The 16721-nt window shown below is 45.0% G+C and overlaps 2 protein-coding genes across 3 annotated transcripts in view; both read right to left on the reverse strand.

Annotated features, from left to right (window-relative positions):
- The window catches only part of LYPD6B (LY6/PLAUR domain containing 6B), a 185804-nt gene extending 185652 nt beyond the window's left edge, over positions 1–152 (reverse strand). Inside the window, exon 1 of one of the 2 annotated variants that reach the window (XM_058715340.1) lies at positions 46–152. The gene's annotated coding sequence lies outside the window, so the exon portion shown is untranslated. The remainder of the gene's footprint in view (positions 1–45) is intronic. The other variant, XM_058715331.1, reaches the window with a different exon arrangement.
- A 12010-nt stretch (positions 153–12162) lies between these two features.
- KIF5C (kinesin family member 5C) overlaps positions 12163–16721 on the reverse strand; it is a 162754-nt gene continuing 158195 nt past the window's right edge. The window contains exon 26 of the mRNA XM_058715342.1: positions 12163–16066. The gene's annotated coding sequence lies outside the window, so the exon portion shown is untranslated. The remainder of the gene's footprint in view (positions 16067–16721) is intronic.

A 16721-nucleotide genomic window follows, 5' to 3' on the forward strand; every position in this document is an offset into this window, starting at 1 on the left:
CCCGGCCGACCACCGCCCCCAGCTGGCCGCGCCCGCCCCGCTCACCTGCGCGGCCCGCGCCCGCCGGGCCTCTCCGCGCACCAGCCCGGCTCCCGGCCCCGGCTCCGAGCGCGCCCGCCGGGGGCCCGCGTTGGCTGCGGCCGCGCGGGGCGGGGCGGGGCGCGGCTCCTCCCCGCCCGAGTCACCTGGGGCGCCCGCGAGGGGACCCGGCCCGGACAGGTGGGCCCCGCCCGCAAGCGAGCCGCCCGGAGCTCCGGCTCCTTTGGGAACCTCAGGAATCTTTTGATGGGGTCGGTCAGTGCCTGGGAGGCACGGCCTGGTCCCATCCTGGCCGGCGCGGTAGATGGGCCACAGAGCGTGACCCGACCGACCGACCGACCGACCAAGCCAGCGCCAAGAATGGAAGCCAACCCCTTTCTTTGTGGGATGCATAAATCGAGAACCCAGAACTGAGACCTATGGGGTAAAAATGATTGGGCCAAGGGCACAATGAGTTCAGAACTGGAAGAACTCTAGCTTTTTCTGACCATCCCTCATTTAAGCCATCCCCGCCTCACCCACGTGGGTTCAGATGGGCCCCAAAGCCTTTTGTAGAATAGCATTAAGCTATAAATAAGATCATTTCAGATCGTGATGTCCCCCCCACCTCCACCTCTAGACTGTAAGCCCCAAAAGGGGAGGAACCTCCTCTGTACGCTGTTAAATAACCAGAGCCTTAAACGATGCGTGTGCTCACTTAATTTCTGGTGCACAAATGAGGTGTGGCCCAATCTTCTGAGTCCAGCCTTCTGATGGTCTCTCCAAGCCAGAATTGTTCCAGCATCTCTCCCGCTTTACCAGCAAGAACCCAGAGTCAAGAGGCTAGGTTTCCAAGCCACCCATCCTGTCTGTACTGCTTACCACCCTCTGGTTGCCTGTCAGGCTTGTGGGAAGTCGACACCCCCTGGACATCTTCATAAGCTGTCAAGCAAATCTTTAACTTCCGAAGATGTCACAGGCAGGGGTACTCAGAAATACGATGCTCTCCTGCCAGCCTTGCACTTGTGGAAACAGCCCAGAGTTTGTGTGACTGACCCCGGATCCCACAGCTAGTAGCTGAGCCAAGCGTGGGGCATTCGGGGTGCTGGTGAGTCCTGTAGCCAGGAAGCCTTGACTGGGGATAGAGCTTCTACAGAAATGGGACTTGGGGTTGGTCCTCTGCTGAAATCTCTAATCCGTGCTCTTTCCAGGCCTCTTAGAGCTCATGACCTGAGCCACTTACTCTCACTGAAGCCCTAACATTTAAAAAAAAGGGGGGAGGCATCTGGCTGGCTCAGTGGGTAGAGTATGCAACTCTTAATCTCAGGATTGTGAGTTCGAACCCCAAGTTGGGTGTAGAGGTTACATAAAAAAATTAGATAAAATAAAATCCATGAAAAAACATGTGTCAAAATAGGACACAAAGAGTGTGGTGTATTTTTTCCATTGAGCAAATGAATGACCTTAACACACACATACACACACACAAACACACACAATGCTGTGTGATGCTGCTATTCATATGTTAATTTGCAGACTCATTAAAGAAATCCATTCTAAGCCCACTATAGGAAACATTGTACAACTTTAAAGGTGCGTGGAGAACATTCCTACTTAGAACTATTTCAGTACACTTCTAGGACTATCTATTAAACCTCAAAGGCCATAATTAGAGGCTGTCTGCCAAGGTGAGGCCAGGGCCAAGTGGCCTGCACCACTCCCACCCCCAACAATAGGCTCAACATTCTTGGGGCCCGGACCGCCTCCCCCGCAAATCCTGCTTCATCGGTGAGTCCTGCACAGATGGGTGTTTAAGATGTGGTGTTGCCTGGTTGGTTGCTTCACACTGGGCAAGGCCGACCTGGTAAAAAGTTACAGAGAATGCCGCACCTAGGTGCACCCTATTCCAGCTGCACTCCCTGTATGGTGGGTGAGGAGGCTAATGTCCCAGGGTGGGGCTGTGGAGGGTCCTGCTGTTGGGATAGTCACTCGTACCAGCACGTGGGGCTGAGGTCGGGAGCCCCTCCAGGTCTCACCCACACAAAGTGGGCGGGGCCCTTCTGGTGTATTGGTTACAGTCAGTGGAGCATGTGATCTGTGCTGTGATTTAGGGTCCCCCCCACTATGTGTGTGATCTTGGCTGGGTCAACCTGAAGTGATGCCACCCAACTGGCCTGGGAATCATCATCAGGAAGGCACAAGTTCTGCCCTGGCATCCATTCATTCTCTTTCTCTCTCTCTCTCTCTCTCTCTCTCTCTCTCTCTCTCTCTCTCCCCCTTCCCTCCCTCAGCCCCACTCCAGGCTTGCTGAGTAGCCCTGGGCATGTTCCCTAATTGTGCATTTCTCCCACTTGGAAAACCCGTAAGCATGAAATCAGACAAGATCTCTGCTTGAAGTTCTTCGCCAGAAAGGGATATCTGAAATATGCAGGTCTGATATGATCGTGAGCTTAAGTCAAATAAGGCACTTGAAGTGCAAGGGCCAGCACAAAGCACCTGCTCATGGCTCAGGCTGGCAGGGCAAAGAGAGCCAACTGATGTTTGATGGTATTAAAGTGCTGAAAATAGGATAAAACTATTGATAGACTTCTTAAGAATCTAGAATGAATTAATCTTTGCAAATGATCATGCGTGTTATTTTCCTGGTACCTAGGAAAATGACATTTGAACTAGGAAATCTTCAGGGTTTTTTTCTATCTCTAGTTCTCTGATTGCATAGTGGAAGAGAAATTATCCAAAGAATAACCAAAAAACTTTCCGAGCCTTGGGATATAATTTACCTTTTTTTCCTACCTTTACACAGGATTCTATGTGTGTGTTAATACTGTACATCATTTTCTGAGCACATTTTTCAATATGTGTGGAAAGTGCCTAGGATAGTTCCTGGTACATAGTAGCTGCTCAGTTAATTGAAACTAATATGGGAGAGGTTTAGGGAACAGGTCAGCAATATTAGGGTCGACAAGAGCCATGAATTCAGGTAGGCAAACCTGATAACCACTTTATTAGGCTCAGAATTTAAGTTCACTGGCTTTGGAATCAGCATGTTTGGGTTCAAATCCAGCTGCCTCTTAATAAGATACGTTAATCTCTCTATGCCCCAGTTTACTCATCTATAAAATGAAGATAATACTAGTGTATCCTAGGGGCTAGGAGGCATGCATAAAATTCAGTGAGTTGCCACTTTATGCCAGGCACATGGCTACGGGCTTAGATTCTCTTCTGAGAGCTAACTTCAGGGTATGAATTGTTAACCAAGGTCCATAGACCCTGGAACTGAATTCGGTATTCTGTGTCTACATACATTTTTCTTAAAGAGAGAATCCACAGCTGTCCTTAAATTTGCAAAGACGTTAGGTTCTCAGAACTGGTTAGGAATCACTGCCTTCCAGACTTAGCCAGGGGTCTTGAGGCCGGAAGACTTGTCAGAGATCCTGCAGGCCGCTGTTCCCAGACATCCTTCAGGAGGAAGGTCACTGGGGATGCCTGCTCAAGAGGCAGATCACTGCTCCTGAGAATTCTGATTCTGGAGAGATGAGTGGTGTTGAATAAGCACCCCAGGTGCTACTCACCTACAGGCAAGCCTAGGAAACGGATCTCATCCAACTTCTCATTTCTCAGGTGCAGAAGCAAGCCTGGGGAGAGGTTCAGTTTGGAACAGCTCCCGCCCCACATCCACCAAGAGGCGTCCCTCCCTTCTAAGCCATGCCCTTACCTCACCTGAACAAAGGAAGAGAAATGTTAACTCTCTCCACAACCCAGGTTCACATGAGTAGTGCTCTAAAAACAACAAAATGAGGCTTCTTTTTTTTTAAGTTATTTTATTTATTAATTTATTCATTCATTCACTTATTTAATTGAAGTATAGTTGACACACAATGTTACATTAGTTACTGGTGTATGACACAGTGATTCAACAAGTCAACATGTTCTGCTGTGCTCACAAGCGTAGAAAACATCTGTCACCATTTAACTACGACAATGCCATTGACTATATCCCCCAGGCTGTACATTATATACCCATGACCTATTCATTCCATAACTAGAAACCTGTACCTCCCACTCACCTTCACCCATTTTGTTTGTTTGTTTGTTTGTTTGTTTTGAAAGAGAAAGAGAGAGAGAGCATGAGCAGGGGTGGGGGAGAGAGAGAGGGAAAATCTCACGCTGGATCAGCACTGTCAGCACGGAGCCTGATTTGGGGCTCAAACTCACCAACGGTGAGATCATGACCTGAGCCGAATTTAAGAGCTGCACGCTTAACCAATCAAGAGCCACCCAAGCTCCCCTCCCCTTCACCCATTTAGAAATCAGTCTTCCTTTTAGGGAAAAATAAAATGTGCAGCCACCTCTGTGTTAGCCCTTTAAATCTCAGAGAAACCCAGACCTTTCTTGCCCGGATTGCTACCTCACTCCGGGACCCACCCCCTCCACATACCCCACTGTATCCAGCTTTGCTATTTGAACAGCTGACGCTATTCAGCTCACACTTTCAAGTGACATCCTACAAAAATGTAGATCCTTTGTTCCACTTCCTAAAGCCACGGGCTAATTAGTCACTGAACAGGGAACTTCAGTCTGGTGCCATTTAGTTGTGTGAGGCCCGCAGCGGGAAACACTTCTTTCCTGGTGGATCTTGGCAAGAAATGAGTCTGAACCAAGAACAGAACAGGCAGCAGCTACAGCAAGAACGGCTATCAGAGTTACGCTTCGGGGACACCCAAAAATGTCAGCGCAAGAATTATCTGACAAAATCCAGAACCTTTGCTTTTTGTGTAGTGAAATTCTCTCCACGCTTACCAAGGGCGGCCAAGAACACATAGGTTTCTTTGGGTTTTGGAAGTCCACCAATCACAGAATCCTAAAGCAGCAGAAAGTTGAAATAACCTCTCCAAAGTGTGTTGGGCAGCGAGCAAAATTTCCAAGTGACACACCGTAGAGGCAGTATGTCCCTGAGAAGACTATTAAAAGATACAGGTGGCCCCTTCAGGCGAGTGCTTGGCCCTGAGGCTGGGCAGCGAATCAGCTTTTCCATATTTATTCCTCAGTATGCTGCCTTACACTCTCAGGGACCACGGATCATCGTGAATTTGCCGGGCTGTCTAAAACACATCCTCTTAGGATTGTTTGCCCTCTTTCGCTTGGGTTTCGGAGCAAGCACTGAAACATGGACTACAAAGCTATGGGTCTGCTTACAAAATTGCTGGCTACAAAAATGTTCAAATGCCTTTGGTGGTGGGTTTCTAAACCCAGGAAAGAAGTTCTTGATTATTCCGAATTTAGTTCCTACTTTTGAAGGTAACACAAACATATGGATCATCTTTTTAATTTGCTGAAGGTCAATGAGGAAGTGAAATGCCAGTGTGGAGAAAACTCTTCGTGTAAAATCAGAGTTCTGTTACCGCTAACACACCAAGCAAAATCTTCCTCAGGACCTTTGCACTTACTGTCCCTTCTGCTTGGAACTGTCTCCAGATCTTTGCATGGCTGGCTCCTTCTGTCACTCACAGAGGCCCTCCCTGACTACTTGGTTCCAAGGAGACCAAGCCACCTGCTACCACAGCAGCCTGTTTTACTTTCTTCATAGCACTTAAATGTATTCGATCATATTAGAAAGTAGTGTTCACTCGTTCGTCATTTGCCTGTAAGAGAATAAAGACTGTCGTGCCTTATTCACCACTTCTCTCCAGCTCTGAAAACAACGCTGTGTACAAAATAGGTGCTCAAATATTTCCGGAAAGAGTGAATGAATGCTAACATTTTGAGTTTATCACATAGAGATTTCAACCGTTCCTGTATGTCGCTCAGGTTCTGTGAATAAGCTCTGGTCTAAGAGTAAAACATGATTTCAGCCTCGTCTCTCTATGCTCCTTGGTAACCATGTAAACCTGGTTAAGACTATGGACTCTAGGGGCACCTGAGTGGCTCAGTCAGTCAAGCATCTGACTCTTGATATCGGCTCAGGTCATGATCTTGCAGTTTGTGGGTTCAAGACCTTCATCACACTCTGCACTGACAGTGCTGAGCCTGCTTGGGATTCTCTCTCTCTCCTTGGGATTCTCTAAGCTCTCCCCAGCTCACACACTGTCTCTCCACCACGCCTCTCTAAAAAAAAAAAAAAAAAAAAAAAAATTAAGGGGCACCTGGGTGGGTCAGTCAATTAAGCGGCCGACTTCAGCTCAGGTCACGATCTCACGGTTTGTGGGTTTGAGCCCCATGTCGGGCTCTGCCTGGAGCCTGTTTCGAATTCTGTGTCTTCCTCTCTCTGCCCCTCCCCCGCTTGCACTCTCTCTGTCTCTCAAAACTGAATAAACATTAAAAAATGATTAAGAAGGGGCGCCTGGGTGGCGCAGTCGGTTAAGCGTCCGACTTCAGCCAGGTCACGATCTCGCGGTCCGTGAGTTCGAGCCCCGCGTCGGGCTCTGGGCTGATGGCTCGGAGCCTGGAGCCTGTTTCCGATTCTGTGTCTCCCTCTCTCTCTGCCCCTCCCCCGTTCATGCTCTGTCTCTCTCTGTCCCAAAAATAAATAAAAAACGTTGAAAAAAAAATTAAAAAAAAATGATTAAGAATATGGACTGTACAGCCAGTTCTGCCGCTCCCTAGCTCCCCATACCTCAGCTTCTTTATCTGCATGTGGGGAAAATAACAGTGCCATTCTCATCCATCCCTTGAAAAACTAGCTATTATCATGAGCCATGCATGATATACTAAGCACTTTACTTCCCACGGAGGCACTCGGTTACTCCAGAGAAGAGTGGGAGCTACCGGAACTCTGGATTATGAACTGCCAAGGTCCAGTCCTGATCACCAGGTTCCTGGCACACAGTTCACATGTGTACAAAACACTTCCACGCGACTAACCATCACGCAGTGCTTGACCCAGGGATGTCAGAGAGGCACCCACCGCCATCAGTTACCGTCACTAGCCTCTGTCTTTGCAGGCTGAGGGTTGGTGCAGTGGAGTGAAGTGTGGCTGGAGTGAGGAGCTCTGGGCTCCGGCTGTCCGTGTGTGACGTGAGGGGAGTGTTTACCCTTGCTGGGTGGAAACAGATGATTTCTAATGTGCCTCCGTAGCCTTCTTTTCTACTCCAAGTATTGGTGATGTACACTTTATTTCTTCCAAGAACTCCCCACTTTATTGGCTTAATATAGTAAAGTGAAAACCACTTTAAAAGACACTATTTACTTACAAGTCATAGGGGAAATTAGGAATGAGAAAATTGAGATGGGCAAACAGAGGAGACTGTAATAGAAGGAATCTGAGCTCGAGAGCCAAGACCAACCATGTGACCTTGGACAGGTTAGTTCACCTGTCTGGATTTGTTTTCTCTTGGGTTTACGGCTGAAAGAAGACAAGTAGAAAGTGGAGGTCACGGTGGTAAGTCATCTGTTTATGAGCAGCAGGCCCACGCAGAAAGGACAGAAGAGCTTGCCCCGCACAGTGAGTACCTGCCTCCAGCGTGGTGCCAGGAGGAGAGCTTTCAGATACCAGACTCTTTGCAGCAGAAGCAGCAGAGAGCTTGTTTCCAGATGCTGCCAGCAGCTGAGTAGGATTTTGTGTCCCGGCTTTGGCTAAGTGACTCCTTGAGTGCCTCTCATCTCGCTTTGGGGAACTTGTTAAGCTCCTATGAAATGCTGCTGGGACGTAGACCCTCCGAAGTAGCTGTGATTTCTGAGATGCAGAATGGACTTGATGCATGAGGTGTCAGGACCTTGAGTGCAGCTGAGCCCTGATACGAACAGCCACCAGGCACAGGGATGGACACCAGGCACAGAGATGGGACACCAGGCACAGAGGTGGACACCAGGCAGAGAGATAATGGACGCCAGGCACAGAGATGATGGACACCAGGTGCAGAGATGAACACCAGGCACCAAAATGGGACACCAGCCCCAAACCCTCCTCACTGCAGGTTGAGGATATTCTTACCCTGTGAAACAGCCTAAGAGCAGCTTTTCCCCAAAAGGAAGGACGGGGAGGTGTGGGAAAGGAAGGACCCTAAACAGAGAGCTACAATGAGATTTGATCTCACTGGGTGGAATCAGACAATTCCCAGGGTCTCCCATACTCTTCTCTGCTACGTATCGGGGGTGATAGGTAAAGGCATCATCGGGGTCCAAGGTGCAAATACCTTCTCCTAGGAAGCTTTTTACAATAACTGCTAAAAACAATACAACAGGCCCCAAAAGGAGTCACTTGTGCTAAGCCCAAACGGTCACTCAGTTTCAGCTCTTCCAGAAATGGAATCTTAAACCAGTCAACCAGGAATCACCTGGTCAGCACTAGTTAGGTAATCTGCCTGAGGGACCCCTGCCATCCTCTAAAGGAAAGTGACCTTGCCACAACTACTCTGCCCTTTTTTTTTCTTTTTCTTTTTTTTTTTCCCCTTTGTTCCCACTCCCTTCTGCCTGTAAGTCTTTCATTCTGTACTGCTCCTCGGAGCTCCTTTCTATCTGCTAGATTCATGCTGCCCAGTTCATGAATCATTGCATAAGGCCAGTAAGATCTTTAAAATGTACTCAGTTGAATTTTGTCTTTTAACATAACAATCTCTTATGTTTAAGTGGCACTTTGATAGAATGCTGGCACACAATTTCTCATCTGATCCTCCAACCAATAGTGAAGGGTAGAGAGTGGTGGACCAGAAATCTCCTAATCCAGGTATGGAGACGAAGCCATTGAGACGCTGTACAGCCAAACAGCTTGATCATAATCCCACAGTTGGTCAGTATGAAGTCGAGTTGGATCCAGGTCCCAAGTCCATCATTATTCCTATTTTGGAATTAACTCAGCGGTGCTATAGTGGAGAGCCGGTGCTCCAGGGGTATTTTACTGTTGCGTGCATGTCCCAGAAGGGGGCACTGCAGGGCAGCAGAGAAGCCAGGCTAGTGCTTGGGGTCTGCAGGCCAGCAGCCACGATGGCACTGACTGAAGGAGGTAGCTGCCCAAGACCTAGACAAATCTGCCATCAGCCTGTCCTTCTCAACTCTGTAGTAGCCCATCAGAAGCACCTTCAGACAGGAGAGGCAGAGGTAAAGGGAGTCTGTGGTAAAGCAGGGTGGGGGGTGCTCACAAGGACCCCGCTTGTGCTTTCCTGCCCCTTTTCTGCAGTCGGACTTGCATATGCATGTGTGGTATGGTTGGCATGTTTACTTTTTTGAAACCTAAAGCACTAAAATGAGGCTCTATTAATCATCCTGACAAGGCTGGAGGTGAGGTAGGGGTAGCTACTATCAACAGGGCTCCCTGAGCAGCCTCCTCCAAGGCCTCACACAGACCTGGGGGGTGGGGGGGAGGGGACCCCACCAGTGCCCCTCAGACCTCCCGTTCCAGCTGGCCCAGATGGGGCAAGAGAGCCCTGCTTTCACTTGGAGCTTAAACAGCAGAGGACATAGGTTATATATTTTAAAATGCAACCAGAGATAATTAATGTCCTAAAGAGGAAAAAAAAGTCAACATGAGTGAAGTTAAATTCTTAAGGCAAATAGTACGAAACTGACAGGAGTGACTGTAGCTTCTGAGTGTCTGTTACACAGAAAAAGAGTCTGACAATTGCAGTGGCTGCAGACTTCCTTTAGAAGGTGCATTAGCAGGCACTCCTGCTGTGGGGCATCCGCTTTCATTATTATTTTGATGATTCTTTACTAGATGCATTTGATTGCTTAATGTAATTCAACTAACAAGGAATTCTCAGATTCCTCTGAAAGGAGAAAACACAGAAACGCAAAGGTATGCAAAGGTATAAAACTTTGTATAAATTGTTTACAAAAGGGTTTTTGAGGCTGGTTGCTGGTTATCACCACCACCCCGCCCCCTCCCCCCCCTGCCCCCCCCCTCCCGGACGCAGCCCACACCACACCGAGCACTGTTCTGGGGAGATATTTGCCAGCTCTTGAGAACACAAACCTTGGGACCAGACTGCTTGGGTTTCAAACCTGACTCCTCCTCCCAGCTGTGAGACCTTGGGCAAGTTACCAAACCTCTCTGGTGCCTGTTTCCTCCCCACTAATGTGGAGATAATGGTGCCTACCTCATGGGGTTATTAGGAGGATTAGATGGATTCATACATGTAAAGCACTTAAAACAGTATCTGGCACACAGCCAGAATCATCTCTCCGAATTAACTGATTGCTTACCACAGCTCTCTGGGCATTTTGAGGTTCTGATGTGGTTAACATGTCATCTGGGGCAAGTTTGCCAATTTCCCTAGTTTCATGTATATGTTTTGAAGGAGTAAAGTATCATTTTAGGTAAATTTTCTTTGAAGAGCTATCCCATGAGAATCATTTGCAGTATGGTCATAGGGAGGGGTGAGAGTTTGGAGGGTGCCAGACAGGGAGGACTCCCAAACAGAGCGGTTGGCACTGAGGAGGCAAAGCAGATGGAGAATTCCAGCCTTTGCCATCCACAGTGTTATAAGTGGAAAGATCCGTGGGGATACCTGGAAGTCTTTTACTATTTTGAGCCTGACTAACCACACAGAAATTGATGTGTTCTTTGCAGATTGGATGAAGAACCACCAAACGCCAAAGGGAAAGTAAAAACCCCATGGCAGGATGCCTTTTGTCAAGTGAGCCCACATTCTTATTTGATGCGTCACCTGAGAAATGCCTCCTACTTCTCTTCAATTTATTATGTACATAAGACAAATCACAAGATGTAACCTGTCACAAATGCCAGAATTAAAGCTGCCAATACACACGTCACCAGTAATTACCTTTGCAGCTTATAGCTCAGTTCCACATTCTCCCACAGACACTGCAGCTCTGAATGTACTTCCAAGTCCTAGCTGGAGCACCATTCAGAGCTCCAGGGAACCGGAAACCTGGAGAACAACTTGCAGGACCCTGGCGAACAGCAGGGCGGGATGGGGGGGTGGGGTGTGGGGGGGTGGTCAATGCAGCCCTCCTGTGTTGCCGAACCCCTGCTTTCAGGGACCTGTGGGGTCATTTCCCACTGATCCTGCAATTTGCTTTGTAATTGAGTTCTTTCAGAGGACTGTTTTTCCACCTCAAATACGCAGGCTTCAGCCTAAATATGATCCACGTGTAAAGTTTTACTATATAAGTCACCTTTAACGATCTGCTATCTAGAAACTGCCGCTTGCAAGTTCTCGGGAGAATAACAATTTCAAGAAAGATGGATAAGACATCATAAAAGCACATCATCAGAAGCAGTGCCCTCAATCCCACTTAGAAATGTTGATTTGGCATCCATCCTTTCCATTTTAACTGATTAAAGCTGTTTACTGTCTGGCTCTCATGCAACATTAACCAAACCAAGAATGAGAAGGAGGGTATTTTACATGCACAGTGCCTGCAGGGCCACAGGATTCCAGTGACCTGAGGTATAGAAGGCTCCTTGCTGAAAGCAGATGAAATCATCCTGCATTCTGCCTTTCGTTATTCTCCAAAGGCATCACAGTCCGGAGTCCTTTCATAAGCTCTCAGACCTATACATTAATACTAATATTCAGGTTAAACAGGAACACAGACACGCCAACCTTTCTCAAAAGATGCCAATAATCTTTCAATATACACAGGGCTCCACTGCATTAAAGAATACCAATGTGCTAACATATTGTTAGAGTAAGTGCCTTACTTGGGCAAGAAGAAATTCAGAAATCCAGCTATGACACTGGTCTATTGAGCTGTAACTCAATCTCACCTTAAAAAAAGTTTAAGATACTTATTTATATCAGTTGCCATCTTTTCACCGCTTAAGGAACAAATGCCAGGTTTTCTTGGTTCCTTGATAAAAAATAAAAATGGGGGGGCGCCTGGGTGAGCGACCGACTTCAGCTCAGGTCATGATCTTGCAGTTTGTGGGTTCGAGCTCTGTGTCGGGCTCTGTGCTGACAGCTCAGAGCCTGGAGCCTGCTTCGGATTCTGTGTCTCCTTCTCTCTCTCAAAAATAAATAAATGTAAAATATAAAATAAAATAAATGAATAAATAAAATAGGTATTTGAGCAAAGTCAGAGGCAAAAACGTCAGTGCTGACTTTATTCATACTTTGGGTCTGAGAGGCTGTTCGCTGAAATGTTCTTTTGAGGCCAAAAAATGGTTCCTCCTAACACTGGCATTGAGGCCTTAGGTGAGAATACCTTTAGGACGACTCACAAAAGAAAAAAAACAGACCAGACAAAGTTTAACTCAATTTTATTTTCCACTTTTAGTATTTTTCAAATTATACAACATGCAGTCTGCCAGAGTATCCATACATCTTCATTTTAGAACCTGGAGGATAACCAAAGTTTTCCACGGGCCAGGGGAGGGTTACTTCCAGATCTTTTGTTACATGTACTATATTACAGCATCATCACTTGATATAAGCGGCCATTGTCCCCTTCAAACCACCAAAACAATTCTGTCCACAAATTTTTTTAATGAAAGCTACTGTACAGAGACATAAAGCCCAGAGAAAACACATCTGCAGTACACATTACATACTTACACACTAAACATGTACAATCCTACAGGATGCCCTATTCCCCTTGTATCTGCACACAATGAAAATTATTTAAAATTGGTACACGATATGTAAATGTGTAAGCAGACTTCATGGAGCAGTGCTTCTTTCAGCAGTGACCTGGCCCTTATTCAATACTTTTAAACAGTCTAAATTGTTAGTGTTAAATGAAACCATTTTAGGCTACGATGATTCCTTTAGTTTACGCAAGCTACTCAGGGTGAGACAATGAAGTGACATCCTCCCCCAGCTCCCTTCCCGGGAAAAACTTCCCTAATATGTCATGTAGCCAGACTCTCAATGTCTCCTGCCCTGCTAAAAAAAAAATACACTTCAAAGAGGGGACTGTCAAGACTTTTATTTGCTTTCAGTTATTCCTCTAGGAAAAGAGAACTGATAATTCTCCCATGAATCTTGGGGATGGCTTGGTCTGGCCTTGGACAGAAATGTCCCTTCTTCATGTGAAATTAGGGCATCACAAAGTCACTAGATGCTACGTTCCAGACAAACATTTTTCTTCATTTATCCCAATATTACTATGAATTCTAATTTTTTATAATCATGGTACTATTTCCTTTAAAAGTCTGAGTCCACATTTACTCTCCCTACTACCTGCCATTCAAACAAACCAACCGTACAGCTTTTGAAGAGATGAGGCATTTGTACAGAATTGTCTAGTAAACTATCAAAACACATTTGGCATTAATATATTTTAGTCTCCACCTATAAATCTTTTTAAGTCTTAAAAGCACTTTATGAATTGATAATACAGTCAATGAAGGAACATACTATGTTACAAAAATGCAATTGGTAAGTTAAATGCAACCACAAATCTTGATATCCCAACCAACATTTCTCTAATTTAACAATCCACCATCCTTCAGGTAGAGATTATTTGTATAAACCATCTGGCTATTCCCTTATAGCATCAAAAAGTAAACTTTCAAGAAGTAGCATGAAATATAAAATTATTCACAGAGGAGAAACACACACATTCTCTCTCTCTCTCTCTCTAGCAAAAAGCAGCATACAACCAAAAATATAATCATAGGCGCAGCCATTCAGAAGTGTGGTTTTTATATTTAGAGTACAAATGGAAAGGAGTAATAACCTTAAAAACCAAGGAAAATAGCATCATTGTGGCTTTTTAAAAAAGTGGCCTACAGAGAATATGGTCCTGATATTAGTTTATTATACCAAGTGATATTTAGGGATCCACTTGAATATACTGTATTCCCCGATAATCTGCCTATCTTTTAGTCACAGTGTGGGAAAGTTAGCTTAGAGGTCCATAAAGATTGAAGCTAGGTGAACTGACTGGCTGATCAGCAAGTAGCAGAATTATCTTTAAGAGACATCAAAGCCAACTTTCTCTGTGAATAAAAGTGGTGTGAATTTTGTCAATCCCTTGTGGAGATCAAGAAATATGGAACTACAAGTGAAACACGTAGTTCTTTTTGAAACACGAAAGGACCAAGCGATTCTTGAGAAATAGAAAAGGGGTAACCACAGAAAAGTTACTTTGGAAAGAATCTAAAATAATCTATTAACAAGAGAGCCCCCAGAAAGAATTACTGACCTTTGTCCAATTTCCAAACATAAAGTAATACAGTTGCATGATAGTTGAGTAGGGTCACTCAACTACTAATTGGCAATCCTCTCCAAGACCAATGCTTCAGCCTCTAAAATCAGAACCAAACATATTAACAGCAAGATTATAATCTATGGCATATGTTATTACCTGATAAGGTTTGCAAATCCTGCCCTACAAAGCCCCTTCTATCAGACTGTAAATAGCCATTGAGCATGTATAGCAGGCAAGTTACTGGCAATATAAGAAAATCAAAAGAAGAATTTTTAAAATGTAAATGAATGCAAAATTGTCATTTTTATGAAATAAATACTTCAGTAGAATTTGTCTTCTTCTTTCTCCTTAGTCCCCCCCCCAAAAAAAGCCCAAAACACATAAACAAAGTGCAACATTTAACAAATAAATTAAGTCAAAGCAGCTTTGCTGTGTTAGGGAAATTTTACACAAGAAAAGTCTGGAAGTTAATTCACAGTCCTCAGTGCTTTACACACACACACACACACACACACACACACACACTTCAACTACGACTCACACAGCAAAGAGAAAACTCCATGTCTACCCGGCCTACATTTCATTCCTGTGGTGACAGCAGCAGGGACAGTGCCAGCTTCCTCATCGTGGGCAGGCACAGAGATAGGATGGATGCTTTCACTGAGATTAGTCTGGTCGTCACTGACTTACCCTCCAATTTGTCAAAACTAGTAGCAGCACACAAGACCAAGTTAATTGAAGCTTTGTCAGCTTCCCTGAAGACTTTACTACTTGGAAATCAATCATTCTAAAATCCACAGCTGGAAGTAAGAGTTGATTCACCTTTAAATTCATGTGTTAAATAAACCAATAGTTAAATGTAAAAAAAAAAAAAAAATCCATCCATACCGAGTTCTTCTAATTCTGCTTAAGAAGATGAAATCTATCAATTTGAAGCCACAGAACAAACTCAAAAAAACAATCAGCAATGAAGGGTTAACATAACAACTTACAGCAACTTATTCACAGGCACAAATATTTGTCAATTACTCCCCTGCCGGAGGGCTTCCTTTTTCAACTGTGGGAATGAATGATCCTGGATTTCATCAGCAGTACCCCCTCAAGGCTTAAGATGGTTCCCTACAGGAAGAAGCCATCCCCAATGCGAGCTCCAGTAGGGTTAGGGAGGAGGAAGCGAGGAGGGGGCCACCCCATTTCCAATCACCCAACTTTGCAGCATTTTCAACACTCCTGAAGAAAGGATGTTCAAAGTGGGCTGGCTGAGACTAGTCGCTGCACGTTCATTAGCAAGCAGCTCAGGTGAATTTTATGACTTTTCACATTTACATAGATGTGTTTGAATGAACAAATTCTACATTGCTACTGTCAGATTGTTTTTCTGCCTTGAAGAAATTTGTTTTGCATTTTAACAGGTGCCCTACTGAAAGTGTATTTCACAGATCCAAAGATGTGACCGGGATATTCAAAATGCTTCTTTGGGGTAATTTGTTTCGGAAAAGTGTTCAGAATGAAAATTTTGAACCTGATAGCAGCACTTTTTTTGTTGTTGTTCCCTAAAAATATAAAGTAATATGTTTATTTTACAGGAGACCAGACAGGTGCAGTGGAGCGTGATTCCCCGCCTCCAGGGCACTTGGATGTTCCCCCCAGGGAATGGCATGGAGGGCGTTTGCTGGGACTGTGCACTATGGAGAGAGGAGGCTCCAGGGACTGCCCAGAGACCACCCAGCACCCCGAAGCCGAGTCCTGGCAATGGTTCCCAGGGGTAAGTGGATTTTCTGTTAGTGTCCCCTTCAGATTTCTCAGGAAAAGTCCAAGCACACACCTCTACACACAGAAATTCTACACAGCTCAAATATCTGAAACTGGTGTACTGCAGATGGCTGGGGTAAACAAATGTAAAAGAAAATGGAAATTTTGTGTAGGAGGGAAAAAAAATATATAGGAATTGGTGATTAATGTAGTCCTTGACATGCTGCGTGGAGAGCCGTATCTGTTGAAAAAGAACAAGAGAGAGAACATAGGCGTTAGGGAACACAGTGGAAATACACTCCTCAAAAAATGTTTTCATATTTAGAATATCTAGAGTATTTAGATATTTAGATGAATATTCTAGATATTCAGACCTGAGCTGCCCAATATAAATACCATGTGAGCCACATATTTAATTTTAAATTTTCAAGTGGCTCCATTAAAAAGCGGGAAGAAAGAAGTCAAATGAGTTTTAATAATATAGTTCATTTAACCCAATAAATTCAATACATTGTCATTTCAACGTGTAATCATTATTACAGGTTGAGCTATCTTACATTACAATATCACTATTGAGATACTTCAATTTTTTTCCCACAGTGTTTGCAATGTGGTGTATATTTTACGTTTTGACCACATCTCAGTTTGGACTTGGCCACATTTCAAGTCTCAGTGGCCACATGTGGCTAGTGGCTAGTGTATCAGACAGCACAGCTCCTATTTACTGCTTTTGATTTAAGCATTTAGCCCTGACCACAGTCTCTTCCAAAAGTCCTGTATCTATTGACACTGGTGATAGAGGAACGGAATGCATTTTCTCATTCCTAAGGAGTACTCGAACACCTTTGCACTTGCCAGCACTTGGGATTTTGAGGCAGCTCAGACATGACCCCTAA

The sequence above is a fragment of the Neofelis nebulosa genome, chromosome 2 (genome assembly GCF_028018385.1).
Source record: "Neofelis nebulosa isolate mNeoNeb1 chromosome 2, mNeoNeb1.pri, whole genome shotgun sequence".
Lineage (NCBI taxonomy): Eukaryota > Metazoa > Chordata > Mammalia > Carnivora > Felidae > Neofelis > Neofelis nebulosa.